The sequence below is a fragment of the Natrix helvetica genome, assembly GCF_964273705.1.
Source record: "Natrix helvetica genome assembly, chromosome: 6".
NCBI lineage: Eukaryota > Metazoa > Chordata > Lepidosauria > Squamata > Natricidae > Natrix > Natrix helvetica.
This window is the reverse complement of record NC_138553.1, coordinates 55147179-55163768: the sequence shown is the minus strand read 5'-3', so window position 1 is coordinate 55163768 and position 16590 is coordinate 55147179.

Here is a 16590-nt window from a genome sequence, read left to right as displayed (position 1 = left end):
GATCAACGAATGGAGTGGTTTTTTAGCTTCCCCGACTCAGGACACCACTAACATATGCATGTGGTTCGAAACTGAGCTCTGAGTCAAAAGTTACGTTTCTGGCTGAATTGGGATCTTTTGCCACTTCTCATATAAGCTTTGGTGTATCTCCTCAGGGAAAGCTCAGATCAGCGAATGGAGTGGTTTTTTAGCTTCCCCGACTCAGGACACCACTAACATATGCATGTGGTTCGAAACTGAGCTCTGGGTCAAAAGTTACGTTTCTGGCTGAATTGGGCTCTTTTTCCGATATAAGCTTTGGTGTATCTCCTCAGGGAAAGCTCAGATTAGCGAATGGAGTGGTTTTTTAGCTTCCCCGACTCAGGACACCACTAACATATGCATGTGGTTCGAAATTGAGCTCTGGGTCAAAAGTTACGTTTCTGGCTGAATTGGGATCTTTTGCCAATTCTCATATACACTTTTGTGTATCTCCTCAGGGAAAGCTCAGATCAGCGAATGGAGTTGTTTTTTAGCTTCCCCGACTCAGGACACCACTAACATATGCATGTGGTTCGAAACTGAGTTCTGGGTCAAAAGTTACGTTTCTGGCTGAATTGGGCTCTTTTGCCAATTCTGATATAAGCTTTGGTCTATCTCCTCAGGGAAAGCTCAGATCAGCGAATGGAGTTGTTTTTTAGCTTCCCCGACTCAGGACACCACTAACATATCCATGTGGTTCGAAACTGAGCTCTGGGTCAAAAGTTACGTTTCTGGTTGAATTGGGATCTTTTGCCAATTCTGATATTATCTTTGGTGTTTTTCCTAAGGGAAAGCTCAGATCAACGAATGGAGTTGTTTTTTAGCTTCCCCGACTCAGGACACCACTAACATATGCATGTGGTTCGAAACTGAGCTCTGGGTCAAAAGTTACGTTTCTGGCTGAATTGGGCTCTTTTGCCAATTCTGATATAAGCTTTGGTCTAACTCCTCAGGGAAAGCTCAGATCAGCGAATGGAGTTGTTTTTTAGCTTCCCCGACTCAGGACACCACTAACATATGCATGTGGTTCGAAACTGAGCTCTGGGTCAAAAGTTACGTTTCTGGCTGATTTGGGATCTTTTACCAATTCTGATATTATCTTTGGTGTTTTTCCTGAGGGAAAGCTCAGATCAACGAATGGAGTTGTTTTTTAGCTTCCCCGACTCAGGACACCACTAACATATGCATGTGGTTCGAAACTGAGCTCTGGGTCAAAAGTTACGTTTCTGGCTGAATTGGGCTCTTTTGCCAATTCTGATATAAGCTTTGGTCTAACTCCTCAGGGAAAGCTCAGATCAGCGAATGGAGTGGTTTTTTAGCTTCCCCGACTCAGGACACCACTAACATATGCATGTGGTTCGAAACTGAGCTCTGGGTCAAAAGTTACGTTTTTGGCTGAATTGGGATCTTTTGCCAATTCTGATATTATCTTTGGTGTTTCTCCTGAGGGAAAGCTCAGATCAGCGAATGGAGTTGTTTTTTAGCTTCCCCGACTCAGGACACCACTAACATATGCATGTGGTTCGAAACTGAGCTCTGGGTCAAAAGTTACGTTTCTGGCTGAATTGGGCTCTTTTGCCAATTCTGATATTATCTTTGGTGTTTCTCCTGAGGGAAAGCTCAGATCAACGAATGGAGTTGTTTTTTAGCTTCCCCGACTCAGGACACCACTAACATATGCATGTGGTTCGAAACTGAGCTCTGGGTCAAAAGTTACGTTTCTGGCGGAATTGGGCTCTTTTGCCAATTCCGATATAAGCTTTGGTCTAACTCCTCAGGGAAAGCTCAGATCAGCGAATGGAGTGGTTTTTTAGCTTCCCCGACTCAGGACACCACTAACATATGCATGTGGTTCGAAACTGAGCTCTGGGTCAAAAGTTACGTTTCTGGCTGAATTGGGCTCTTTTGCCAATTCTTATAAGCTTTGGTCTAACTCCTCAGGGAAAGCTCAGATCAGCGAATGGAGTGGTTTTTTAGCTTCCCCGACTCAGGACACCACTAACATATGCATGTGGTTCGAAACTGAGCTCTGGGTCAAAAGTTACGTTTCTGGCTGAATTGGGATCTTTTGCCAATTCTGATATTATCTTTGGTGTTTCTCCTGAGGGAAAGCTCAGATCAACGAATGGAGTTGTTTTTTAGCTTCCCCGACTCAGGAAATCACTAACATATGCATGTGGTTCGAAACTGAGCTCTGGGTCAAAAGTTACGTTTCTGGCTGAATTGGGATCTTTTGCCAATTCTGATATTATCTTTGGTGTTTCTCCTGAGGGAAAGCTCAGATCAACGAATGGAGTGGTTTTTTAGCTTCCCCGACTCAGGACACCACTAACATATGCATGTGGTTCGAAACTGAGCTCTGAGTCAAAAGTTACGTTTCTGGCTGAATTGGGATCTTTTGCCAATTCTCATATAAGCTTTGGTGTATCTCCTCAGGGAAAGCTCAGATCAGCGAATGGAGTGGTTTTTTAGCTTCCCCGACTCAGGACACCACTAACATATGCATGTGGTTCGAAACTGAGCTCTGGGTCAAAAGTTACGTTTCTGGCTGAATTGGGCTCTTTTTCCGATATAAGCTTTGGTGTATCTCCTCAGGGAAAGCTCAGATTAGCGAATGGAGTGGTTTTTTAGCTTCCCCGACTCAGGACACCACTAACATATGCATGTGGTTCGAAATTGAGCTCTGGGTCAAAAGTTACGTTTCTGGCTGAATTGGGATCTTTTGCCAATTCTCATATACACTTTTGTGTATCTCCTCAGGGAAAGCTCAGATCAGCGAATGGAGTTGTTTTTTAGCTTCCCCGACTCAGGACACCACTAACATATGCATGTGGTTCGAAACTGAGTTCTGGGTCAAAAGTTACGTTTCTGGCTGAATTGGGCTCTTTTGCCAATTCTGATATAAGCTTTGGTCTATCTCCTCAGGGAAAGCTCAGATCAGCGAATGGAGTTGTTTTTTAGCTTCCCCGACTCAGGACACCACTAACATATCCATGTGGTTCGAAACTGAGCTCTGGGTCAAAAGTTACGTTTCTGGTTGAATTGGGATCTTTTGCCAATTCTGATATTATCTTTGGTGTTTTTCCTAAGGGAAAGCTCAGATCAACGAATGGAGTTGTTTTTTAGCTTCCCCGACTCAGGACACCACTAACATATGCATGTGGTTCGAAACTGAGCTCTGGGTCAAAAGTTACGTTTCTGGCTGAATTGGGCTCTTTTGCCAATTCTGATATAAGCTTTGGTCTAACTCCTCAGGGAAAGCTCAGATCAGCGAATGGAGTTGTTTTTTAGCTTCCCCGACTCAGGACACCACTAACATATGCATGTGGTTCGAAACTGAGCTCTGGGTCAAAAGTTACGTTTCTGGCTGAATTGGGATCTTTTACCAATTCTGATATTATCTTTGGTGTTTTTCCTGAGGGAAAGCTCAGATCAACGAATGGAGTTGTTTTTTAGCTTCCCCGACTCAGGACACCACTAACATATGCATGTGGTTCGAAACTGAGCTCTGGGTCAAAAGTTACGTTTCTGGCTGAATTGGGCTCTTTTGCCAATTCTGATATAAGCTTTGGTCTAACTCCTCAGGGAAAGCTCAGATCAGCGAATGGAGTGGTTTTTTAGCTTCCCCGACTCAGGACACCACTAACATATGCATGTGGTTCGAAACTGAGCTCTGGGTCAAAAGTTACGTTTTTGGCTGAATTGGGATCTTTTGCCAATTCTGATATTATCTTTGGTGTTTCTCCTGAGGGAAAGCTCAGATCAGCGAATGGAGTGGTTTTTTAGCTTCCCCGACTCAGGACACCACTAACATATGCATGTGGTTCGAAACTGAGCTCTGGGTCAAAAGTTACGTTTCTGGCTGAATTGGGCTCTTTTGCCAATTCTGATATAAGCTTTGGTCTAACTCCTCAGGGAAAGCTCAGATCAGCGAATGGAGTGGTTTTTTAGCTTCCCCGACTCAGGACACCACTAACATATGCATGTGGTTCGAAACTGAGCTCTGGGTCAAAAGTTACGTTTCTGGCTGAATTGGGCTCTTTTGCCAATTCTGATATTATCTTTGGTGTTTCTCCTGAGGGAAAGCTCAGATCAGCGAATGGAGTGGTTTTTTAGCTTCCCCGACTCAGGACACCACTAACATATGCATGTGGTTCGAAACTGAGCTCTGGGTCAAAAGTTACGTTTCTGGCTGAATTGGGCTCTTTTTCCGATATAAGCTTTGGTGTATCTCCTCAGGGAAAGCTCAGATTAGCGAATGGAGTGGTTTTTTAGCTTCCCCGACTCAGGACACCACTAACATATGCATGTGGTTCGAAATTGAGCTCTGGGTCAAAAGTTACGTTTCTGGCTGAATTGGGATCTTTTGCCAATTCTCATATACACTTTTGTGTATCTCCTCAGGGAAAGCTCAGATCAGCGAATGGAGTTGTTTTTTAGCTTCCCCGACTCAGGACACCACTAACATATGCATGTGGTTCGAAACTGAGTTCTGGGTCAAAAGTTACGTTTCTGGCTGAATTGGGCTCTTTTTCCAATTCTGATATAAGCTTTGGTCTAACTCCTCAGGGAAAGCTCAGATCAGCGAATGGAGTGGTTTTTTAGCTTCCCCGACTCAGGACACCACTAACATATGCATGTGGTTCGAAACTCAGCTCTGGGTCAAAAGTTACGTTTCTGGCTGAATTGGGATCTTTTGCCAATTCTGATATTATCTTTGGTGTTTCTCCTGAGGGAAAGCTCAGATCAACGAATGGAGTTGTTTTTTAGCTTCCCCGACTCAGGACACCACTAACATATGCATGTGGTTCGAAACTGAGCTCTGGGTCAAAAGTTACGTTTCTGGCGGAATTGGGCTCTTTTGCCAATTCCGATATAAGCTTTGGTCTAACTCCTCAGGGAAAGCTCAGATCAGCGAATGGAGTGGTTTTTTAGCTTCCCCGACTCAGGACACCACTAACATATGCATGTGGTTCGAAACTGAGCTCTGGGTCAAAAGTTACGTTTCTGGCTGAATTGGGCTCTTTTGCCAATTCTTATAAGCTTTGGTCTAACTCCTCAGGGAAAGCTCAGATCAGCGAATGGAGTGGTTTTTTAGCTTCCCCGACTCAGGACACCACTAACATATGCATGTGGTTCGAAACTGAGCTCTGGGTCAAAAGTTACGTTTCTGGCTGAATTGGGATCTTTTGCCAATTCTGATATTATCTTTGGTGTTTCTCCTGAGGGAAAGCTCAGATCAACGAATGGAGTGGTTTTTTAGCTTCCCCGACTCAGGACACCACTAACATATGCATGTGGTTCGAAACTGAGCTCTTGAGTCAAAAGTTACGTTTCTGGCTGAATTGGGATCTTTTGCCAATTCTCATATAAGCTTTGGTGTATCTCCTCAGGGAAAGCTCAGATCAGCGAATGGAGTGGTTTTTTAGCTTCCCCGACTCAGGACACCACTAACATATGCATGTGGTTCGAAACTGAGTTCTGGGTCAAAAGTTACGTTTCTGGCTGAATTGGGCTCTTTTTCCAATTCTGATATAAGCTTTGGTCTAACTCCTCAGGGAAAGCTCAGATCAGCGAATGGAGTGGTTTTTTAGCTTCCCCGACTCAGGACACCACTAACATATGCATGTGATTCGAAACTCAGCTCTGGGTCAAAAGTTACGTTTCTGGCTGAATTGGGATCTTTTGCCAATTCTGATATTATCTTTGGTGTTTCTCCTGAGGGAAAGCTCAGATCAACGAATGGAGTTGTTTTTTAGCTTCCCCGACTCAGGACACCACTAACATATGCATGTGGTTCGAAACTCAGCTCTGGGTCAAAAGTTACGTTTCTGGCGGAATTGGGCTCTTTTGCCAATTCCGATATAAGCTTTGGTCTAACTCCTCAGGGAAAGCTCAGATCAGCGAATGGAGTGGTTTTTTAGCTTCCCCGACTCAGGACACCACTAACATATGCATGTGGTTCGAAACTGAGCTCTGGGTCAAAAGTTACGTTTCTGGCTGAATTGGGCTCTTTTGCCAATTCTTATAAGCTTTGGTCTAACTCCTCAGGGAAAGCTCAGATCAGCGAATGGAGTGGTTTTTTAGCTTCCCCGACTCAGGACACCACTAACATATGCATGTGGTTCGAAACTGAGCTCTGGGTCAAAAGTTACGTTTCTGGCTGAATTGGGATCTTTTGCCAATTCTGATATTATCTTTGGTGTTTCTCCTGAGGGAAAGCTCAGATCAACGAATGGAGTTGTTTTTTAGCTTCCCCGACTCAGGAAATCACTAACATATGCATGTGGTTCGAAACTGAGCTCTGGGTCAAAAGTTACGTTTCTGGCTGAATTGGGATCTTTTGCCAATTCTGATATTATCTTTGGTGTTTCTCCTGAGGGAAAGCTCAGATCAACGAATGGAGTGGTTTTTTAGCTTCCCCGACTCAGGACACCACTAACATATGCATGTGGTTCGAAACTGAGCTCTGAGTCAAAAGTTACGTTTCTGGCTGAATTGGGATCTTTTGCCAATTCTCATATAAGCTTTGGTGTATCTCCTCAGGGAAAGCTCAGATCAGCGAATGGAGTGGTTTTTTAGCTTCCCCGACTCAGGACACCACTAACATATGCATGTGGTTCGAAACTGAGCTCTGGGTCAAAAGTTACGTTTCTGGCTGAATTGGGCTCTTTTTCCAATTCTGATATAAGCTTTGGTGTATCTCCTCAGGGAAAGCTCAGATTAGCGAATGGAGTGGTTTTTTAGCTTCCCCGACTCAGGACACCACTAACATATGCATGTGGTTCGAAATTGAGCTCTGGGTCAAAAGTTACGTTTCTGGCTGAATTGGGATCTTTTGCCAATTCTCATATACACTTTTGTGTATCTCCTCAGGGAAAGCTCAGATCAGCGAATGGAGTTGTTTTTTAGCTTCCCCGACTCAGGACACCACTAACATATGCATGTGGTTCGAAACTGAGTTCTGGGTCAAAAGTTACGTTTCTGGCTGAATTGGGCTCTTTTGCCAATTCTGATATAAGCTTTGGTCTATCTCCTCAGGGAAAGCTCAGATCAGCGAATGGAGTTGTTTTTTAGCTTCCCCGACTCAGGACACCACTAACATATCCATGTGGTTCGAAACTGAGCTCTGGGTCAAAAGTTACGTTTCTGGTTGAATTGGGATCTTTTGCCAATTCTGATATTATCTTTGGTGTTTTTCCTGAGGGAAAGCTCAGATCAACGAATGGAGTTGTTTTTTAGCTTCCCCGACTCAGGACACCACTAACATATGCATGTGGTTCGAAACTGAGCTCTGGGTCAAAAGTTACGTTTCTGGCTGAATTGGGCTCTTTTGCCAATTCTGATATAAGCTTTGGTCTAACTCCTCAGGGAAAGCTCAGATCAGCGAATGGAGTTGTTTTTTAGCTTCCCCGACTCAGGACACCACTAACATATGCATGTGGTTCGAAACTGAGCTCTGGGTCAAAAGTTACGTTTCTGGCTGAATTGGGATCTTTTACCAATTCTGATATTATCTTTGGTGTTTTTCCTGAGGGAAAGCTCAGATCAACGAATGGAGTTGTTTTTTAGCTTCCCCGACTCAGGACACCACTAACATATGCATATGGTTCGAAACTGAGCTCTGGGTCAAAAGTTACGTTTCTGGCTGAATTGGGCTCTTTTGCCAATTCTGATATAAGCTTTGGTCTAACTCCTCAGGGAAAGCTCAGATCAGCGAATGGAGTGGTTTTTTAGCTTCCCCGACTCAGGACACCACTAACATATGCATGTGGTTCGAAACTGAGCTCTGGGTCAAAAGTTACGTTTTTGGCTGAATTGGGATCTTTTGCCAATTCTGATATTATCTTTGGTGTTTCTCCTGAGGGAAAGCTCAGATCAACGAATGGAGTGGTTTTTTAGCTTCCCCGACTCAGGACACCAGTAACATATGCATGTGGTTCGAAACTGAGCTCTGGGTCAAAAGTTACGTTTCTGGCTTAATTGGGCTCTTTTTCCAATTCTGATATAAGGTTTGGTGTATCTCCTCAGGGAAAGCTCAGATCAGCGAATGGAGTTGTTTTTTAGCTTCCCCGACTCAGGACACCACTAACATATGCATGTGGTTCGAAACTGAACTCTGGGTCAAAAGTTACGTTTCTGGCTGAATTGGGCTCTTTTTCCAATTCTGATATAAGCTTTGGTCTAACTCCTCAGGGAAAGCTCAGATCAGCGAATGGAGTTGTTTTTTAGCTTCCCCGACTCAGGACACCACTAACATATGCATGTGGTTCGAAACTGAGCTCTGGGTCAAAAGTTACGTTTCTGGCTGAATTGGGATCTTTTGCCAATTCTGATATTATCTTTGGTGTTTTTCCTGAGGGAAAGCTCAGATCAACGAATGGAGTTGTTTTTTAGCTTCCCCGACTCAGGACACCACTAACATATGCATGTGGTTCGAAACTGAGCTCTGGGTCAAAAGTTACGTTTCTGGCTGAATTGGGCTCTTTTGCCAATTCTGATATAAGCTTTGGTCTAACTCCTCAGGGAAAGCTCAGATCAGCGAATGGAGTGGTTTTTTAGCTTCCCCGACTCAGGACACCACTAACATATGCATGTGGTTCGAAACTGAGCTCTGGGTCAAAAGTTACGTTTCTGGCTGAATTGGGCTCTTTTTCCAATTCTGATATAAGCTTTGGTGTATCTCCTCAGGGAAAGCTCAGATTAGCGAATGGAGTGGTTTTTTAGCTTCCCCGACTCAGGACACCACTAACATATGCATGTGGTTCGAAACTGAACTCTGGGTCAAAAGTTACGTTTCTGGCTGAATTGGGCTCTTTTGCCAATTCTGATATAAGCTTTGGTGTTTCTCCTGAGGGAAAGCTCAGATCAATGAATGGAGTTGTTTTTTAGCTTCCCCGACTCAGGAAACCACTAACATATGCATGTGGTTCGAAACTGAGCTCTGGGTCAAAAATTACGTTTCTGGCTGAATTGGGATCTTTTGCCAATTCTGGTATTATCTTTGGTGTTTCTCCTGAGGGAAAGCTCAGATCAACGAATGGAGTGGTTTTTTAGCTTCCCCGACTCAGGACACCACTAACATATGCATGTGGTTCGAAACTGAGCTCTGGGTCAAAAGTTACGTTTCTGGCTGAATTGGGATCTTTTGCCAATTCTCATATAAGCTTTGGTGTATCTCCTCAGGGAAAGCTCAGATCAGCGAATGGAGTTGTTTTTTAGCTTCCCCGACTCAGGACACCACTAACATATGCATGTGGTTCGAAACTGAGCTCTGGGTCAAAAGTTACGTTTCTGGCTGAATTGGGCTCTTTTGCCAATTCTGATATAAGCTTTGGTCTAACTCCTCAGGGAAAGCTCAGATCAGCGAATGGAGTGGTTTTTTAGCTTCCCCGACTCAGGACACCACTAACATATGCATGTGGTTCGAAACTGAGCTCTGGGTCAAAAGTTACGTTTTTGGCTGAATTGGGATCTTTTGCCAATTCTGATATTATCTTTGGTGTTTCTCCTGAGGGAAAGCTCAGATCAACGAATGGAGTTGTTTTTTAGCTTCCCCGACTCAGGACACCACTAACATATGCATGTGGTTCGAAACTGAGCTCTGGGTCAAAAGTTACGTTTCTGGCTGAATTGGGCTCTTTTTCCAATTCTGATATAAGCTTTGGTCTAACTCCTCAGGGAAAGCTCAGATCAGCGAATGGAGTGGTTTTTTAGCTTCCCCGACTCAGGACACCACTAACATATGCATGTGGTTCGAAACTGAGCTCTGGGTCAAAAGTTACGTTTCTGGCTGAATTGGGATCTTTTGCCAATTCTGATATTATCTTTGGTGTTTCTCCTGAGGGAAAGCTCAGATCAACGAATGGAGTGGTTTTTTAGCTTCCCCGACTCAGGACACCACTAACATATGCATGTGGTTCGAAACTGAGCTCTGGGTCAAAAGTTACGTTTCTGGCTGAATTGGGATCTTTTGCCAATTCTCATATAAGCTTTCGTGTATCTCCTCAGGGAAAGCTCAGATCAGAGAATGGAGTGGTTTTTTAGCTTCCCCGACTCAGGACACCACTAACATATGCATGTGGTTCGAAACTGAGCTCTGGGTCAAAAGTTACGTTTCTGGCTGAATTGGGCTCTTTTTCCAATTCTGATATAAGCTTTGGTGTATCTCCTCAGGGAAAGCTCAGATCAGCGAATGGAGTTGTTTTTTAGCTTCCCCGACTCAGGACACCACTAACATATGCATGTGGTTCGAAACTGAGCTCTGGGTCAAAAGTTACGTTTCTGGCTGAATTGGGCTCTTTTTCCAATTCTGATATAAGCTTTGGTCTAACTCCTCAGGGAAAGCTCAGATCAGCGAATGGAGTGGTTTTTTAGCTTCCCCGACTCAGGACACCACTAACATATGCATGTGGTTCGAAACTGAGCTCTGGGTCAAAAGTTACGTTTCTGGCTGAATTGGGATCTTTTGCCAATTCTGATATTATCTTTGGTGTTTCTCCTGAGGGAAAGCTCAGATCAACGAATGGAGTGGTTTTTTAGCTTCCCCGACTCAGGACACCACTAACATATGCATGTGGTTCGAAACTGAGCTCTGGGTCAAAAGTTACGTTTCTGGCTGAATTGGGATCTTTTGCCAATTCTCATATAAGCTTTCGTGTATCTCCTCAGGGAAAGCTCAGATCAGAGAATGGAGTGGTTTTTTAGATTCCCCGACTCAGGACACCACTAACATATGCATGTGGTTCGAAACTGAGCTCTGGGTCAAAAGTTACGTTTCTGGCTGAATTGGGCTCTTTTTCCAATTCTGATATAAGCTTTGGTGTATCTCCTCAGGGAAAGCTCAGATCAGCGAATGGAGTTGTTTTTTAGCTTCCCCGACTCAGGACACCACTAACATATGCATGTGGTTCGAAACTGAACTCTGGGTCAAAAGTTACGTTTCTGGCTGAATTGGGCTCTTTTTCCAATTCTGATATAAGCTTTGGTCTAACTCCTCAGGGAAAGCTCAGATCAGCGAATGGAGTGGTTTTTTAGCTTCCCCGACTCAGGACACCACTAACATATGCATGTGGTTCGAAACTCAGCTCTGGGTCAAAAGTTACGTTTCTGGCTGAATTGGGATCTTTTGCCAATTCTGATATTATCTTTGGTGTTTCTCCTGAGGGAAAGCTCAGATCAACGAATGGAGTTGTTTTTTAGCTTCCCCGACTCAGGACACCACTAACATATGCATGTGGTTCGAAACTGAGCTCTGGGTCAAAAGTTACGTTTCTGGCGGAATTGGGCTCTTTTGCCAATTCCGATATAAGCTTTGGTCTAACTCCTCAGGGAAAGCTCAAATCAGCGAATGGAGTGGTTTTTTAGCTTCCCCGACTCAGGACACCACTAACATATGCATGTGGTTCGAAACTGAGCTCTGGGTCAAAAGTTACGTTTCTGGCTGAATTGGGATCTTTTGCCAATTCTGATATTATCTTTGGTGTTTCTCCTGAGGGAAAGCTCAGATCAACGAATGGAGTTGTTTTTTAGCTTCCCCGACTCAGGAAATCACTAACATATGCATGTGGTTCGAAACTGAGCTCTGGGTCAAAAGTTACGTTTCTGGCTGAATTGGGATCTTTTGCCAATTCTGATATTATCTTTGGTGTTTCTCCTGAGGGAAAGCTCAGATCAACGAATGGAGTGGTTTTTTAGCTTCCCCGACTCAGGACACCACTAACATATGCATGTGGTTCGAAACTGAGCTCTGAGTCAAAAGTTACGTTTCTGGCTGAATTGGGATCTTTTGCCAATTCTCATATAAGCTTTGGTGTATCTCCTCAGGGAAAGCTCAGATCAGCGAATGGAGTGGTTTTTTAGCTTCCCCGACTCAGGACACCACTAACATATGCATGTGGTTCGAAACTGAGCTCTGGGTCAAAAGTTACGTTTCTGGCTGAATTGGGCTCTTTTTCCGATATAAGCTTTGGTGTATCTCCTCAGGGAAAGCTCAGATTAGCGAATGGAGTGGTTTTTTAGCTTCCCCGACTCAGGACACCACTAACATATGCATGTGGTTCGAAATTGAGCTCTGGGTCAAAAGTTACGTTTCTGGCTGAATTGGGATCTTTTGCCAATTCTCATATACACTTTTGTGTATCTCCTCAGGGAAAGCTCAGATCAGCGAATGGAGTTGTTTTTTAGCTTCCCCGACTCAGGACACCACTAACATATGCATGTGGTTCGAAACTGAGTTCTGGGTCAAAAGTTACGTTTCTGGCTGAATTGGGCTCTTTTGCCAATTCTGATATAAGCTTTGGTCTATCTCCTCAGGGAAAGCTCAGATCAGCGAATGGAGTTGTTTTTTAGCTTCCCCGACTCAGGACACCACTAACATATCCATGTGGTTCGAAACTGAGCTCTGGGTCAAAAGTTACGTTTCTGGTTGAATTGGGATCTTTTGCCAATTCTGATATTATCTTTGGTGTTTTTCCTGAGGGAAAGCTCAGATCAACGAATGGAGTTGTTTTTTAGCTTCCCCGACTCAGGACACCACTAACATATGCATGTGGTTCGAAACTGAGCTCTGGGTCAAAAGTTACGTTTCTGGCTGAATTGGGCTCTTTTGCCAATTCTGATATAAGCTTTGGTCTAACTCCTCAGGGAAAGCTCAGATCAGCGAATGGAGTTGTTTTTTAGCTTCCCCGACTCAGGACACCACTAACATATGCATGTGGTTCGAAACTGAGCTCTGGGTCAAAAGTTACGTTTCTGGCTGAATTGGGATCTTTTACCAATTCTGATATTATCTTTGGTGTTTTTCCTGAGGGAAAGCTCAGATCAACGAATGGAGTTGTTTTTTAGCTTCCCCGACTCAGGACACCACTAACATATGCATGTGGTTCGAAACTGAGCTCTGGGTCAAAAGTTACGTTTCTGGCTGAATTGGGCTCTTTTGCCAATTCTGATATTATCTTTGGTGTTTCTCCTGAGGGAAAGCTCAGATCAACGAATGGAGTTGTTTTTTAGCTTCCCCGACTCAGGACACCACTAACATATGCATGTGGTTCGAAACTGAGCTCTGGGTCAAAAGTTACGTTTCTGGCGGAATTGGGCTCTTTTGCCAATTCCGATATAAGCTTTGGTCTAACTCCTCAGGGAAAGCTCAGATCAGCGAATGGAGTGGTTTTTTAGCTTCCCCGACTCAGGACACCACTAACATATGAATGTGGTTCGAAACTGAGCTCTGGGTCAAAAGTTACGTTTCTGGCTGAATTGGGCTCTTTTGCCAATTCTTATAAGCTTTGGTCTAACTCCTCAGGGAAAGCTCAGATCAGCGAATGGAGTGGTTTTTTAGCTTCCCCGACTCAGGACACCACTAACATATGCATGTGGTTCGAAACTGAGCTCTGGGTCAAAAGTTACGTTTCTGGCTGAATTGGGATCTTTTGCCAATTCTGATATTATCTTTGGTGTTTCTCCTGAGGGAAAGCTCAGATCAACGAATGGAGTTGTTTTTTAGCTTCCCCGACTCAGGAAATCACTAACATATGCATGTGGTTCGAAACTGAGCTCTGGGTCAAAAGTTACGTTTCTGGCTGAATTGGGATCTTTTGCCAATTCTGATATTATCTTTGGTGTTTCTCCTGAGGGAAAGCTCAGATCAACGAATGGAGTGGTTTTTTAGCTTCCCCGACTCAGGACACCACTAACATATGCATGTGGTTCGAAACTGAGCTCTGAGTCAAAAGTTACGTTTCTGGCTGAATTGGGATCTTTTGCCACTTCTCATATAAGCTTTGGTGTATCTCCTCAGGGAAAGCTCAGATCAGCGAATGGAGTGGTTTTTTAGCTTCCCCGACTCAGGACACCACTAACATATGCATGTGGTTCGAAACTGAGCTCTGGGTCAAAAGTTACGTTTCTGGCTGAATTGGGCTCTTTTTCCGATATAAGCTTTGGTGTATCTCCTCAGGGAAAGCTCAGATTAGCGAATGGAGTGGTTTTTTAGCTTCCCCGACTCAGGACACCACTAACATATGCATGTGGTTCGAAATTGAGCTCTGGGTCAAAAGTTACGTTTCTGGCTGAATTGGGATCTTTTGCCAATTCTCATATACACTTTTGTGTATCTCCTCAGGGAAAGCTCAGATCAGCGAATGGAGTTGTTTTTTAGCTTCCCCGACTCAGGACACCACTAACATATGCATGTGGTTCGAAACTGAGTTCTGGGTCAAAAGTTACGTTTCTGGCTGAATTGGGCTCTTTTGCCAATTCTGATATAAGCTTTGGTCTATCTCCTCAGGGAAAGCTCAGATCAGCGAATGGAGTTGTTTTTTAGCTTCCCCGACTCAGGACACCACTAACATATCCATGTGGTTCGAAACTGAGCTCTGGGTCAAAAGTTACGTTTCTGGTTGAATTGGGATCTTTTGCCAATTCTGATATTATCTTTGGTGTTTTTCCTAAGGGAAAGCTCAGATCAACGAATGGAGTTGTTTTTTAGCTTCCCCGACTCAGGACACCACTAACATATGCATGTGGTTCGAAACTGAGCTCTGGGTCAAAAGTTACGTTTCTGGCTGAATTGGGCTCTTTTGCCAATTCTGATATAAGCTTTGGTCTAACTCCTCAGGGAAAGCTCAGATCAGCGAATGGAGTTGTTTTTTAGCTTCCCCGACTCAGGACACCACTAACATATGCATGTGGTTCGAAACTGAGCTCTGGGTCAAAAGTTACGTTTCTGGCTGATTTGGGATCTTTTACCAATTCTGATATTATCTTTGGTGTTTTTCCTGAGGGAAAGCTCAGATCAACGAATGGAGTTGTTTTTTAGCTTCCCCGACTCAGGACACCACTAACATATGCATGTGGTTCGAAACTGAGCTCTGGGTCAAAAGTTACGTTTCTGGCTGAATTGGGCTCTTTTGCCAATTCTGATATAAGCTTTGGTCTAACTCCTCAGGGAAAGCTCAGATCAGCGAATGGAGTGGTTTTTTAGCTTCCCCGACTCAGGACACCACTAACATATGCATGTGGTTCGAAACTGAGCTCTGGGTCAAAAGTTACGTTTTTGGCTGAATTGGGATCTTTTGCCAATTCTGATATTATCTTTGGTGTTTCTCCTGAGGGAAAGCTCAGATCAGCGAATGGAGTTGTTTTTTAGCTTCCCCGACTCAGGACACCACTAACATATGCATGTGGTTCGAAACTGAGCTCTGGGTCAAAAGTTACGTTTCTGGCTGAATTGGGCTCTTTTGCCAATTCTGATATTATCTTTGGTGTTTCTCCTGAGGGAAAGCCTCAGATCAACGAATGGAGTTGTTTTTTAGCTTCCCCGACTCAGGACACCACTAACATATGCATGTGGTTCGAAACTGAGCTCTGGGTCAAAAGTTACGTTTCTGGCGGAATTGGGCTCTTTTGCCAATTCCGATATAAGCTTTGGTCTAACTCCTCAGGGAAAGCTCAGATCAGCGAATGGAGTGGTTTTTTAGCTTCCCCGACTCAGGACACCACTAACATATGCATGTGGTTCGAAACTGAGCTCTGGGTCAAAAGTTACGTTTCTGGCTGAATTGGGCTCTTTTGCCAATTCTTATAAGCTTTGGTCTAACTCCTCAGGGAAAGCTCAGATCAGCGAATGGAGTGGTTTTTAGCTTCCCCGACTCAGGACACCACTAACATATGCATGTGGTTCGAAACTGAGCTCTGGGTCAAAAGTTACGTTTCTGGCTGAATTGGGATCTTTTGCCAATTCTGATATTATCTTTGGTGTTTCTCCTGAGGGAAAGCTCAGATCAACGAATGGAGTTGTTTTTTAGCTTCCCCGACTCAGGAAATCACTAACATATGCATGTGGTTCGAAACTGAGCTCTGGGTCAAAAGTTACGTTTCTGGCTGAATTGGGATCTTTTGCCAATTCTGATATTATCTTTGGTGTTTCTCCTGAGGGAAAGCTCAGATCAACGAATGGAGTGGTTTTTTAGCTTCCCCGACTCAGGACACCACTAACATATGCATGTGGTTCGAAACTGAGCTCTGAGTCAAAAGTTACGTTTCTGGCTGAATTGGGATCTTTTGCCAATTCTCATATAAGCTTTGGTGTATCTCCTCAGGGAAAGCTCAGATCAGCGAATGGAGTGGTTTTTTAGCTTCCCCGACTCAGGACACCACTAACATATGCATGTGGTTCGAAACTGAGCTCTGGGTCAAAAGTTACGTTTCTGGCTGAATTGGGCTCTTTTTCCGATATAAGCTTTGGTGTATCTCCTCAGGGAAAGCTCAGATTAGCGAATGGAGTGGTTTTTTAGCTTCCCCGACTCAGGACACCACTAACATATGCATGTGGTTCGAAATTGAGCTCTGGGTCAAAAGTTACGTTTCTGGCTGAATTGGGATCTTTTGCCAATTCTCATATACACTTTTGTGTATCTCCTCAGGGAAAGCTCAGATCAGCGAATGGAGTTGTTTTTTAGCTTCCCCGACTCAGGACACCACTACATATGCATGTGGTTCGAAACTGAGTTCTGGGTCAAAAGTTACGTTTCTGGCTGAATTGGGCTCTTTTGCCAATTCTGATATAAG